This window comes from Siphateles boraxobius, unplaced genomic scaffold, assembly GCF_051911475.1.
Source record: "Siphateles boraxobius isolate OS27281-9 unplaced genomic scaffold, OSU_SipBor_1 47, whole genome shotgun sequence".
NCBI lineage: Eukaryota > Metazoa > Chordata > Actinopteri > Cypriniformes > Leuciscidae > Siphateles > Siphateles boraxobius.
The window spans coordinates 1,983,208-1,997,073 of NW_027509108.1; the positions used below are offsets into that span (position 1 = coordinate 1,983,208).

The following is a 13,866-nucleotide window of genomic DNA, read 5'->3' on the forward strand; positions in this document are numbered from 1 at the left end:
AAGGCCCTGGGATCTCCGCCTCTCTCTCTCCTCCCGGGAAAGCCGAGCTCGACCCACCTGCATGGGTTCGTGATCGAAGACTGGGCTGACCGCGTCCCTGCCGCTGGACCGTTGGCTCTCTACTCCTCCTGGAGGACGGATAGATGAGGCTCTTCCTCCGGCTCTAATAAGTCGAGCGTCCACCCTCAGAGCCAGCTCGACCAACCCATTCAACGACATGGGGAGGTCCAGGGTGTAGATCTCTCTCTGGACGCGGTCAGCCAACCCATGCAGGAACATGTCCCACTGCGCCTCCTCGTTCCAATGACATTCGGCCGCCAGGGTGCGGAACTCGATGGAATAATCCGAGACCGACCTCTCACCTTGACGGAGGTCGGCCAACACCCTAGCAGCCTCTCTCCCCGCCACGGCTCGGTCGAAGACCCGTCTCATCTCCGTGGAGAGTGTCTGGAACGAGGCACAGCATGGATCTTGATTCTACCACACCGCCGTTCCCCATAATGCCGCTTTTCCAGTGAACAAGGTTATGACGAATGCCACCTTGGCCTGTTCATTACTGAATGTCCTGGGCTGCAATGCGAAGTGCATAGAACATCTAGTCAAAAATGCTCGACAATATGTAGGACTCACCCGCGTAGGGTTCCGGAACCGGTAGGCGTGGTTCAGCGGTTGTAGAATTATCTGGTGGTTTGGGAGGAACGGCTGGTGTGGGGGGCGCAGTGGGAGCCTGAAGACGTTGGAATTGCTGGGTGAGCTCGGACACCTGCGTCACCAAGGCTTGTATCGCACGACCCGTGTCACCTAGAATCCTCTCTTGTGAGTCCATCCTCCTTACACTGTGGTGAACGAACTCTTCCAACGTGGTAGATGATCCCCCTGCTGCTTCCATGGTACGGTCAGATCGTTCTGTCATGATCGTAAAGCAAAACAGGAAACAAATGCAGGTAACTCAGATTTATTGGTCAGATGACATAAATGGACGATGAACACGGGCGTGGACGGGTGACACAGGGACTTTGATGGCCAGCGTGAGAGTCCGTGAAGTGATTATCCGTGAGGTGAAGAATCCGTGACGTGAAAGTCCGTGAGGTGAAGAATCCGTGAAGTGAAGACACAAAACGATAATCCACACCAAGACAACGAACCCACGGGAACACGACGACGGGAAATGCAGGCAGACTGGACCGGAACACCAAACGAGACATCAACCAAACGATCAGACAAAGAGGATGAGAAAGTGGTGAGTATATATAGTGAGATGAGATCGGCTGCAGCTGGTGATGAGATGATGAACAGCTGGAGCGGATCAAGGAACGTCACTCAGTCACACCCACTGCACACGTGCTTTCATACAACAACATAAACACGAGACGAGAAGGAATCAATGGATTTGTATACCGTGACACAGACATCAACAATCAGCATATGAATCTCAACAATGGGGAAATGTTTCAAGTCAGCATACAAAACTCATTCATAGATCCCAGCATGCATTGCGGCATGAATAAATCATCCAGCTGGATTCTTTTACTATTTGGATTTGATGATTTTTTTTTTATTTTCACCAGTTTTGAGGTTCGCATGATGAGTGTTTATGTCTATATGTCTCAACTTTGTATCTTATAAGAAGTTTTCTGATCACTTCAGTGTTACAAGTGATAATTATCGCATCAGTTGAGTTCACTTTCTTTTCAATAATGCTTCAATTCCATAAGTATGTCAGCTAGAAAACAGAAAGAGCAGTTGTTTAAACCACTTTAATGCAGTCACTTGACTGTCATCAATGCAGAATTGTTGCAAAAAATTGAAAATGACTGAAGAATAAAATTTCAATAAAACATCATCTAAACCTCTGTTAATTCTCAATAAGAACTTCTGTAGACGTCTGACAGAAATAAAGTCTTTTTTAAATTTTGTCATTTTATAAGCTTGTTAAATTAATTGTTGTAGAGAATGTTTACCAACCTCTAAATGTTTACCTACATGTTCAGTCTTTGTATTTTTTTATAGATACAGAAATACTGCGATCACTGGCACTGTGAGATAAGAAGAGGAGTGATTAAGTGACAAAAAAATGGCAACAGCACAACAAGGTCAGTAAATGTGTAGACCTGAATCAAGTGTGTTTGATTAAGGAGATCTCTAAAATGTGCAGTGATGGGATGCTCCAAGAATGGTTAGGAACCCCTCATGTAGAATACAGACAGAATTTTGATGCCAAATTCATAGTTACTCCCTCAACATACTCAATTACAATTACAGGCAGTGTTTACAATTTGTTTGTAATTTATTGTCAAGCAAATCATCCTTTCCAAAATTAGCCATTATTTACGAGGTGGCTAATTCATACGTATTCGTACGACCTAACTCATACGAATTTGTACAATTTTTGCTAAATTTTACATATTTTATATATGTCTTGTCATTATATAGTAATGACTGTATCCTGTGTTTTGATCTGTTTTGATCAGGGGACTCTTTCAGTAGATGTGTAATAGCGCCCCCTACCGTATAAAAGTGAAAATACGGAAAGCCGGAAATTTCTGTCAATGGCGGGGAAAGAGTTAACTTGTATTGAACCCAGAGTATTCCTTAATGGCATTTAAAGCTGTATATTTGTGTTTTACCTTGAAATATCAGTTTCGGTTATGCTAATGGCACACTGACTTCTAATAAAGCAAATGGCTTCTTTCACTCCCCCTAAACGACTGTTCTGAGACTATGTAAGTCTGGTGAGAGGATACGAAATACCTAGAAAAAGGCGGACTGTTTTAAGGGATAATAATGCAATGTATTTTTTTTTTATTAAACATGAAAAATCCTAAGAAAACATAAGTCACAAGAAAAGCATCAGCTAATTAAGGTGCTAATGCCTGTTTCACAGGCCCTGATGAAGCAACTGATGCACATGATCTGAGGATTGTGTTACTGGGAGTCTCTAGAGTTGGAAAGAGTTCAATAGGAAATGCAATACTGGGTCGAGAGGCATTTAAAGAGAGCAGAACCAGAGAGAGTGAGATACAGAGAGGAAGAGTAGAAGACAGAAACATCTCCATCATCGACACTCCAGGATTCTTCAACACTGAACTGACTGAGGAAGAGATGAAGAAGCAGATGATGAAGAGTCTGTATCTCTCTGATCCTGGTCCTCACGTCTTCCTGCTCATCGTAAACCTGGAGAACTTTAAAGAGGAACAAAGGAACATTGTGGAGCAAATTCAGGAGAAGTTTGGATCTCAAGCTTTGAAGTTCACTATGGTGCTGTTTACTGGGCGAGAAAAAATATCCAGAGGAAAATTTAATCAAATCACTGAAAGTGAAAATATCAAAGAGTTGCTGAACTATTTTGAGGGAAGATTTCATGTGATGAATAGTAAAAATGAGTGTAATCCCAGCCAGATCTCAAAGCTCCTGAAGAATATTGATGTAATGGTGGAGAACAATGGAGGACAAAACTACAGCAATGAGATCTACCTGAAGGATCTGAGAAAACTCAGAGGGCAGAAGGAGAGAGTGAAGTATGAAGAAAAGAGTCATAAACAGGAAGAAGAGAGAAAGGAACAAGAACAGATGTGGACAAGACAAGAGAAGAGAGATGCAAAAAAGCAAATAGAAGGGGTAAATCAAGAGGAGGAAATTAAAACTAAAAGCAAAAAAAAGAGAATAAAAGACCATAATGAAAGGAAAAAAGAGGATGTGAAGGAGAGAGCGCAATATCTAAGAGTGAAGGAAGATCTCAGGAAACAGATGGAAAGTCGCAGAGAAAAAGAAAGACAAAGGTGGGCACTCGAAAGAGGAATGACACCTGGACATTCAAGACTAGGTAAATATTGAACCATTTGTGGTTTTATTCCCAACATTTTCATTTTTTCAAAAATACATAACGTCATGTTTATTCAGTAAATAAATGACAGCAACCAAAAGCCTTCATTTGTAGATTAAATATCTAAAGACTTCATGACCAGTGAGGTGTTGAAGAACTTTCCAAGCTGTGAAGTTGCACTTTAACCAACTGAGACCCTTCACCTTGGGGTCACATTTGGCTCCTTTGCAGTCAAAAGTGACCATGCTGTTATTATTATTATTATTTTTTTTTTTCAGAAAAAGCAATGTAATATATTTTTTGTTTAATAATATTTTTGATTATTATTGAGGGTTTTTAGGGAATGCTATGATAAACCCCAGTGTCAAATACTTCTCCTCAGAGTTAATTTGAGCCCACACTTAAGAGTGTTAAAGTAACAGTAAATCAGAGTAAAAGTTAATGAGACAATTAAGTGATTAAGTGATAATTGAGCATTAGTGATGGACACCTGCTGTTAACAAGCAGAATCACTGAAGGAAAGATTCACTATTTTGGTGATTAGTGTTTGATTTAGTTGTGCTCTTGATTTTTGCTGTTTAAACTGTATTTATTAAACACATTTGCTATAGCTAAAAAAAGCACAGAGCAAATGTTTTCAGGTGTTGATTTTGTATTGATAGTGACATAATCATCTAGAGATCTCTGATTATATGGGTGATGTGTTACTATTACATTATTGTTAATGTTACATTTTGTGATGTTACTTCTTGAGATTCTGCACCAAAAAATGTTTGAATGTTTTTAGAGACACACACTTGAAAAAATCAGTGTATGAATCTCAACAAGATGAATGAGTTTTTATTGGTGCACCCAGAATGCAATACACTACAAAAAGCCTTTTGATGGTCACCTTTGTTGAAATTCATACACTAAATCTTGATCTCTGTGTGTGTCTGAGTTAGAGTTCAGAGTTGTTTTTATTATATTACAAATACCAGCTCTTATGCTTTAGAATCACAGGGTTGCTGTGAATGATAAGGTAAATCTTATTAATCTCACTAGACTAGGCTGTAAATGAGATCAGTGATCTGATTTTGTTTTTCCCATTCATTTTCTAGTGATCTGATTTTGTTTTCCCATTCATTTTCTATCTTTCATTTTTGATGACGAATGAGCCAAATGTGACTTTTTTTTCAACCTTGTAACATATCTGAATCATGCCCATGATTCTTTTGTGTTTTCACAGCTTATGCAACAAAAGTCACCAATATCCCATTCTAATGAAGCAAAATGTTTTAAAATTTCAAAACGTAAAATTCTTTGGTCAGTTCCGACCGAAGAGGTCCAGATTTGCAGATTAAATATGGTGAAAATTAAATTGTTATTATTATTATTGGCTAAAGTCTATATCGTAATGTTTTTATACCTTCATTCAGGTGACTTCTCAGCAAAAAGACATGTGAAGCACAGCTTGAAGCTGAACATTTGTACAGTTATACTAAATGGTCTTTTCCTTGCTAAAAATATAAACTATCAATCAGACGACAGTAGTAAATTGTGTGCAGCAGGTTTTTCAGTTTTGATCATGTTAGGGATGCTCATAAATGAAGGACTCTGATGAAGATGTAACTTTAAATTGAAACGTTAGTCATTGCTATGCACCTCAAATAAATTTATTTTTAAGACATCTGTGCTGCACCGGCGATTCTTTTCTCATAGGCTATATAGTATTTTTTTTTTTTTTTAACCATGCAGCAAACTAAAAAAAAACCCTTAAAAATAAAAAACCTTTTAGCTTTTAAACAGTTTAACTGGTAGCGTTAATCGGTTAAAATTTTTACTTTCGGTTAACGGTTGAACGGTCAATATGAGCATCCCTAGATCATGTTGATAATTTAGAGGCCTTATCAAATATGATTGAATTTTGTTAAATGCTGTTGCACTTTCAGTGTCTAAACAAAAGCATATATTCGTCTAATTTAGCAGATCTAAGGATTGTGGTTCTGGGTAAATCTGATGTGGGAAAGACTGCAACCTCAAACACCATCCTGGGCAGAGTTGAGATTGATACTTTAACCTGTGAGAAACGAGAAGTGGTGGTGTCTGGAAGATCCATCTCAATCACTGACACTCCAGGACTGTTAGATGCACCGTGGTCCAAGCACTTTCAGCATGAACTCAGAAAAAAAGGTACGAAAGCTGTCACTGGGGCTGTACCTTTTCAAAAGGTACACTTTAGTACCTAAAGGGTGCATATTGGTACCTTAATGGTACATATTAGCACCTGAACTCAGAGGTGGGTAATCCACGGGTCAGAAAGTAAAAGTCCTGCCATATGTTTATTCCACCCATGAACTCAGTCAGCTGATTTCACTAATTAGTTATATCTCCTGTCTGAATTAGCAAATCCAGGTCAAGTGATTGGAACAAAATACTAAGGAGGACTTTTACTTTCTGAACCTGGACTTTACACCTCCTCATAGCAATGCCACATGTCAGCCAAGAGCAAAGAAATAAACCAGAACTGGACCTTATCGTAGCCAATAATAAACAACTCCACAAACAGCATTACCAGCTTCACTTATTACTAACCAGACTGACTTTATTTCTGTCAGACGTCTACACAAGTTTTCATTGAGAATTAACAGAGGTTTAACTCTGTTTTTCATTTGAAGTCACCATAACAGTGATTCGTGTTTCCATTAGTTGGGCTCTTAACTCTCATTGTATATATATTTTTTTTTTTTGGCTGCTGTGACAGTGTGTTTGTCAAACACATTTGGAGCAGCAAAGAAAGCAAAAGTGAAATGAGATCAGGTGATGATGGTTACCTGTTGATGGTTTTATAATCTTCATGAAACAGACTGATTCACTAAGATATATTAATCTAACAATTATTTTTTTCACATCACATACCTTGTGTTACTGCAGCATGAGATCAAGCAATAATATAACAATAAGTTAGAAGACCTTAACGAACATGAGCACAAAAAAGTCAGTTTATAATGACACACACAGACATAAACAATCAGCGTATAAATCTCAACAATGGTGACAATCAAAAGTACTATGCTGCAATGCGTGCTGGATACCACCATAGTACAAAACTCCCAGCATGCATTGCAACATGAATAAATGATGCTGAATTGTCCTATAATTTTGTTTGATTCTAAATATTTGCTATTATTTTCTGTTGTTTTTGTTGTGAATTAGCAGCTTTTCAGTGATGTTCTGAATTAATCTGTTTATCTGAATATTTGTGACTGTCACCATTGTTGAGATTCATGTGCTGATTGTTCATATCTGTGTGTGTCAGCGTAAGCCAATTTTTTTTAATTCATTTTTGGTAAAATGTCTAAACTGACTGTTACATTGCTAGACCTCTTGCTGCAGTAATACAGGGATTGTGATGTGATTATATTAGTGGAACAAGATAATTGTTAGATTATAAAATTCTCAGTAAATCAGTCTACTTCATGATGATTATTAACCCATCACTAGGTAACCATCATCACCTTATCTTATTTCACTTTGGCTTCCTTTGCTGTTGCAGATGTGTTTAACAAACACACTGTCACAGCAGCCAAAAAAGACAAAATATATAATAAGAGTTAAGAGCCCAACTAATGGAAACACTAATCACTGTTATGGTGACTTCAAATTAAAGAGTTAAACCTCTGTTAATTCTCAATAAAACTTCTGTAGAAGTCTGACAGAAATAAAGTAAATCCGGTTAGTAATAAGGGAAGCTGGTAATGCTGTTTGTGTAGTTGTTTAATCCTCCTCTGCTGAGATCTTCACAGATTTAATGTCTTCTTTTCTCTTCCAGTTGATTTCATCTAAGGCTGTGGCTGTAATTACTCCATATTTAATATACACATATGTTTTGGCTACGATAAGGTCCAGTTCTGGTTTATTTCTTTGCTCTTGGCTGACATGTAGCATTGCTATGCAGAGGTGTAAAGTCCAGGGGCCTGTACCATGATGGTAGTTGAACAAACTCAGGGTTACAGGATTAGTTTAGAATTGACAAAACCAAACCAATCCAACCAGACTTTGTTGGTACCATGATGCTGATCATCAACTTTCTCTGTCAACCTAGGCTTTGATCCTGAGTTTAGGAGTTTAAGTGTGACATCAGCAGCAAACGGCCAATCACATGTTGAGAAAGAGTGAAACTGTGATTAATTTCTCGCGAGAGAAGCAGCGCAATTCACTTATTAAATAAAAGTATTAAAATAGTAAGACTTTAAACAAATTTACACAGCAAGAAGAAAACAGCTGTCAATGAAAGAGGACAACTAAAAGAAAAAGTCTCGCTACTGTATATCAGTGCAAGTAAAAGTTGTGAAGTTATTTTATACAGCCGATAAAGGTATAGAGAGAATTGAACATTTAAGCTCACATGAAGTTATTTTATAGCTTCATCTATTGATGCTAAAGTGTATTTATATTACCTTTATATATTTATTCAATTAAACTGCGAAATAATTATTGATGAACTAAAATTGTACATCTGTGATTGATTAAGGGTATAATAATTACATAGGCCTAAATAATATCTAAATCATACAAATTTATTAATCTAAAAAAGCATCACTAAAAACTAGACGATTTTGTCTTTAAGAATCATTTGCTATTTAGTGACCTTTAATTTGGAGTAGAAACAGGTGGAGTGACTTTATCGCATCAGGCATGTGTCACTTTGCTCACAGCTGATTGGTCCAAGTTCAGTTTGCAACCTCTTACCTAGAACATCACCTGCCCCGGACCAGGTTAGCCGTGGAGCGTAAGTTACTATGGCGATGAACACTGCTAAAAGCCAAACCACTTTCATGTTCCCTAAAACCCAGGGTTGACGCAAACTAAACTGAAACATAGCTGGCTAGCCACCTAAACCGGCTTCATGGTATAGGCCCCAGGTTTAGAAAGTAAAGTAGCATTAGTATTTTATTCCAATCACCTGGATTTGCTAATTCATACAGGAGATGGAACTAATTAGTGAAAGCAGCTCATGGGTGGAATAAACATATGGCAGGACTTTTACTTTCTGACCCCTGGATTACCCACCTCTGATTTCAGGTGCTAATATGTACCATTAAGGTACCAATATGCACCCTTTAGGTACTAAAATGTACCTTTTGAAAAGGTACAGCCCCAGTGACAGCTTCCGTACCTTTTTTTCTGAGAGTGCATGAACTCAAGCGTGATATTGAGGAATGCTTAGAAATGTCTGCTCCTGGTCCTCATGTGTTTCTGCTGGTCATCAGATTGAATGGCAGATACACAGAGAGGGAGAAGAACACAGTGAAATGGATTCAGGAGAACTTTGGAGAAGAAGCTGTACATCACACTTTTGTTCTGTTCACTCATGTGGATCTGCTAATGGGTGAATCACTGAATCAGTATATCAGGAAAAGCCCTGATCTACAGTTAGTGATTGACAGCTGTGGTGGCAGATTTCACTCATTCAACAATGAAGACAGAAGCAATCAAAATCAGGTCACAGAACTGCTGGAGAAGATTGAGCAACTGGTGAAGGACAACAAAGGAGAACATTACGCCAATGAGAAGAGAAAGAAGAAACAAGAGGAGTTGAGACAAGACAGTAGTCAAGAGGACACAGAAAGTGACTTAGATGAACTGCGTAAAGAAACTGATGAACTTATGAACCTCATGATGAGACTTGAGTTAAGTGAGATGGCTCTGAGACTGTCACTAGAGAGAGCAACGGCACACAGCAATCTGTCAAGACAAGGTAAATATCAAAACATTTGTGTTTGGATTCCAAACATATCATTTTCTTGTGGTTCTGCATGTGTTACGTGTATTAGCTGAAGACATGCTTTAGTAAATCACATGGTATAGCCTTATTTGAACTGAAGTAAATGGGACTTTTTGTTTTACTGTGCAGGTTTCAGCAACATTTTAGGTTTCACAGTTACATTTCTACTGGCCGAGGACCCAGAATTTTCTAATTGTTCATAACCCTAATATATCCTTCTTACTTTAACAGATCTGAGAATTGTGCTGCTGGGTTTTCTTGCAGCAGGAAAGAGTTCAACAGGGAACACCATCCTGGGCAGAGATGTGTTCAGCGCAAGTTTAAGGACAACCACTAGGAGCTGTGAGAAACAAGCATCTGTGGTGTTTGGAAGAATGCTCTCAATCACTGACACTCCAGGACTGTTAGATCCATTCTTTTTCAGGGACACTCATAATCATAATAAGTCTGATGTTGAGAAAAGCTTAGAAATGTCCGCTCCTGGTCCTCACGTGTTTCTGCTGGTGATCAGGATGGAAGGGTTATCAAGGGAGGAGAAGAACCCGGCTAAATGGTTTCAGGAGAACCTTGAAAAAGATGCTTTAAATCACACAATTATTCTTGTCACTCATGCTGATTGGCTGAATGCACTGATAGATGAACCTCTGAATGAGTATACAAAAAAACAAGGACCTTAAATCAGTGATTGACAGCTGTGGTGGCAGATATCACACATTAAACAACAAGGACAGAAATAATCAAGGTCAGCTCACTGAACTGCTGCAGAAGATTGATGAAATTGTGCAGAGAAATGGAGGGAAGCACTACACCAGACAAAACATATTTAAAAGAAAAGATGATACAGGTGGTTGTAAAATACAATAAATCCCATTGAAACCCAGCTAAAAAATTTTTGTTCTAGGAACTTTTTCCAAATCATTTTGTTTTGGTTATGGAAACCTTAAAATGTAAAATTTTCTTGAGGTTAGAGGAACTTAAAAAAATGGTTTATGTTCCTGAAACATTCTTTAAACTTAATTTTTATTAACAACTGATTTGTAACATTCCAATAACATACATATGTCCAGTTTCCAGAATGTTAATAGAACCATTTAAAGGTTAGTGTGATGTTCCTGAAACATTCTTTCAAACATTTTAACCTGCTGTTAACAAGCAGAAACACGGAAGAAAAGAGAAACAACAAAAAGAGAAACTACAACTTTCTTCAGCCACAGTCTTAGATGAAATTAACTGAAGATAAAAAGAAAACATTACATCTGTGAAGATCTCAGCAGAGGAGGATTAAACAACTCCACAAACAGCATTACCAGCTTCACTTATTACTAACCAGACTGACTTTATTTCTAATTTAATTTAATTTTTATTTTCATTTTTATTTTCTTCTTTCAAACATGTATAAAAGTTCTTGTTGAGAATTAAGTTTTAGATGCTGATGTCTGGTTGAAATTGTTTCGTTTGAAGTCACCATTATGGTGATCAGTTTATGCTTTAGTTAAGCTCTTGTCCCCTGACATTTATTAGTTTGTTTCTCTTTCAGCAAATGCAGGTATATTCAGGAAATTATTGTGCATTGATAAAGAAATAGTTTTTTGAAAAGACAGCATGTCAGCGTGTCTATTTTAATGCATTACAGTGGTTTAAGCGACTGCTTTTTCTTTAGTATCATTAGAGATGTAGATGTAAGTATGCAGATGAAGCATTATTTAAAAACTAGCAATAAAATCAGCTGTTGTGATAAAGGTCTTTGTGTGATTTCAAAACTGCTGCAACCTCTTTGTAATAGTGGAGACAGACAGACTTGAGGCCTTGATACACGTCAAGAAAAATCGAAGAAAGAACTGATGTGACGAAAAATAACATTGTTTGCCTTCTTTCACGTGGAAATCAAGGTCAGATGTCTAGAGTGAAAACATGAACACATTGAAGAGCTGCTTTAGAGCATAAAATGAAGTTGTACACTGTTTTGTATGTTTAACACGGTAAAACCGCTGAATTTAAGCGATCTATTGTAGTAAGTGCTGTATAAGTAAACGTGACATGACTGAATTGCAGATCTTGTGCAAACATACCCACATTATGATCAGATGCTTATCAGATCAGATCTTATGCTTAATTAAAATACTTGTTTTCTCTATTTTGTTGTGTGTTTATTGTGTAATTGAAAGGAAACTGTGCAGCACATTTACATATTTAGTGTTATTCATTGATCTCATTCGAGGTCTATTCACTGATTTTATAGGTGATGTCTTAGGAATATCGCCGCATTGATGATAGTAGCCCTGACTGCACATCTAAATATTGATGTACTGTGATATTCTGAAGAATACATAAAGTTCACTTTATTATTTTTTTAGAAATGCAGCTTTATTAGGACACACAGACAATTAAGAATACTGGAATGCATTTAGGGAGCCACCATAGTTTAAAACTTTTGCCAGCATGCATTTAACTTTTTAATATGCTTCAGATTATCACTCTAAAAAATCATGGGTTGAGTTGGTGTTTGGGTAGTTTTTGAACACTATTGGGGTGGACCAAACAAGGAAAAAATTTAAATCCTAAAATAATATACTTCTATTAAATAATTGGTTACACTTTACAATAAGGTTTCATATGGTGACATTGGTCAACTACATTAGGAGTGTCAGTCATCTGGATGTGGCTGCTAATGTGATATGATTATGATGACATGATGTATATGATTAAAAGAGGGATTCACATAAGGATCATACCTGTCACTACAGTGTTAATTTGGAGTATTTTTTACATTTGATGGGGTGCCAGCAGTACCAAGGTTCAGGTTCACTTTCACTTAATTTAATGAGTATCCCAATTTTCAAGTAATCCTCTTGTCTTTGTTTTTTGTTTTTTACATTCATTATTTGTTGTCCTATGGATGTCTTGTCAAGGTTTGAATTTATATTTATAGTCCTTGCTTAGTGTCTTCGACCAAAATAAATGGAGGACAGATGAAGCAGGAAAGCTTGAACAAGGAAGCACAGGTCTTATTTTTAAAAAAAAATTGGTCAAAACACCTGACACAATAGGTTTAATTCACATTTTACATTTGCAGTTTAAATCAGGCCTGCAAACACTCTTAAATATACCAGTTCATTGTTTACACTTTTGGCATCTCTTATCTCTTTAGTGAGGTGGTAGTTTGGGAGGAGCAGAAAGTGTCATGATGAGTAATGAGTCAAGAATGTGTGCACAAACACAAATACATTCCAGCTTGAAATTGGAGTCGGCCTACCTACAGAATGCACGTCATAATTGTTTCCATGAGATTATTTTAAGAATGAGTGTTGTAAAATATAAAGGTGTGTCATGACAAGCAGATCCGTCAGAGACCAACAAAATACTCCACCCAAAAGACATTCATTCAAGGCAAAGATTCAATGGACTCAAAACAAGACCATGCCGAAGCATGTTTTACCACAGGCAATGTTACCACTGACTGACCTTGATACTAAAAATATACATGCAATTATCTATGTTTCCATCACCCTGTTTTTATGCACATTTTGAAGTATCGCATTAGAAACGTGTGATGGAAACGGAAAAAGTTCAAAAAAATAAAATAAAAAATAATTCACAAAAACAGTTTTTAAGCTGGCTTGAGGTGGTTGTTGAAATGTGCGAAAGAGAAATAATGCGAATAATGGGAGATGGATACACTTTTTTAGAATACGTTCTGACAAGCGAACATTAAACCCACGTGACTAATCGTCTGTTTCCGCCGATGGTGTTTTATTTACGTTGGTTGCTAGATTACCAATTCAACGTCATCCTCTCCAACAACTTGATGGAAACTCATCGAACTCACATTTTATGTTTTTTGTTTGTCAAACTTAGACAAGACTCACTTTACGTTTGGATGGAAACCCAGCTAATGTTAGAAGTACAGGTACTGGTAGCTACGCATCAAACTCTGACCATTTGTTGAGCTTGACGGTGACGTGTTGAGCCGAGCGGTCATTCAAACATTAAATAAAACTATCCGTCGCTGAGCCACACCGATTACAGTTTAGAGGGAGATAAACCAACAAACAGCTCATAATTTGCCTGCAAAATAAAAATAAAAGTAAAGAAATTAATTACATTAATGTAGGCTTAAGTCTCAGTGAACACATAACATGATTGACAGGCACACTAATAAAAATTATTTTGTGGTGAAGTAAATACTACAGAAAAAAACAATGTGATTTACATGAAAAAGTTAGTTCAGGCAAGAATAAAAAAAAGAGTAAATTCTATATTAGTACTCAATTCAATC

General features: G+C 37.3%; 1 pseudogene across 1 annotated transcript in view; it reads left to right on the top strand.

Moving 5' to 3' along the window:
- The first annotated feature begins 1,168 nt into the window (after window positions 1-1,168).
- The window catches only part of LOC143710508 (GTPase IMAP family member 8-like), an 86,381-nt pseudogene continuing 73,683 nt past the window's right edge, over window positions 1,169-13,866 (top strand). Inside the window, exons 1-5 of the transcript XR_013194575.1 lie at window positions 1,169-1,240; window positions 2,011-2,038; window positions 2,885-3,823; window positions 5,789-5,995; window positions 8,997-9,307. The product of XR_013194575.1 is annotated as a GTPase IMAP family member 8-like (transcript). The remainder of the gene's footprint in view (window positions 1,241-2,010; window positions 2,039-2,884; window positions 3,824-5,788; window positions 5,996-8,996; window positions 9,308-13,866) is intronic.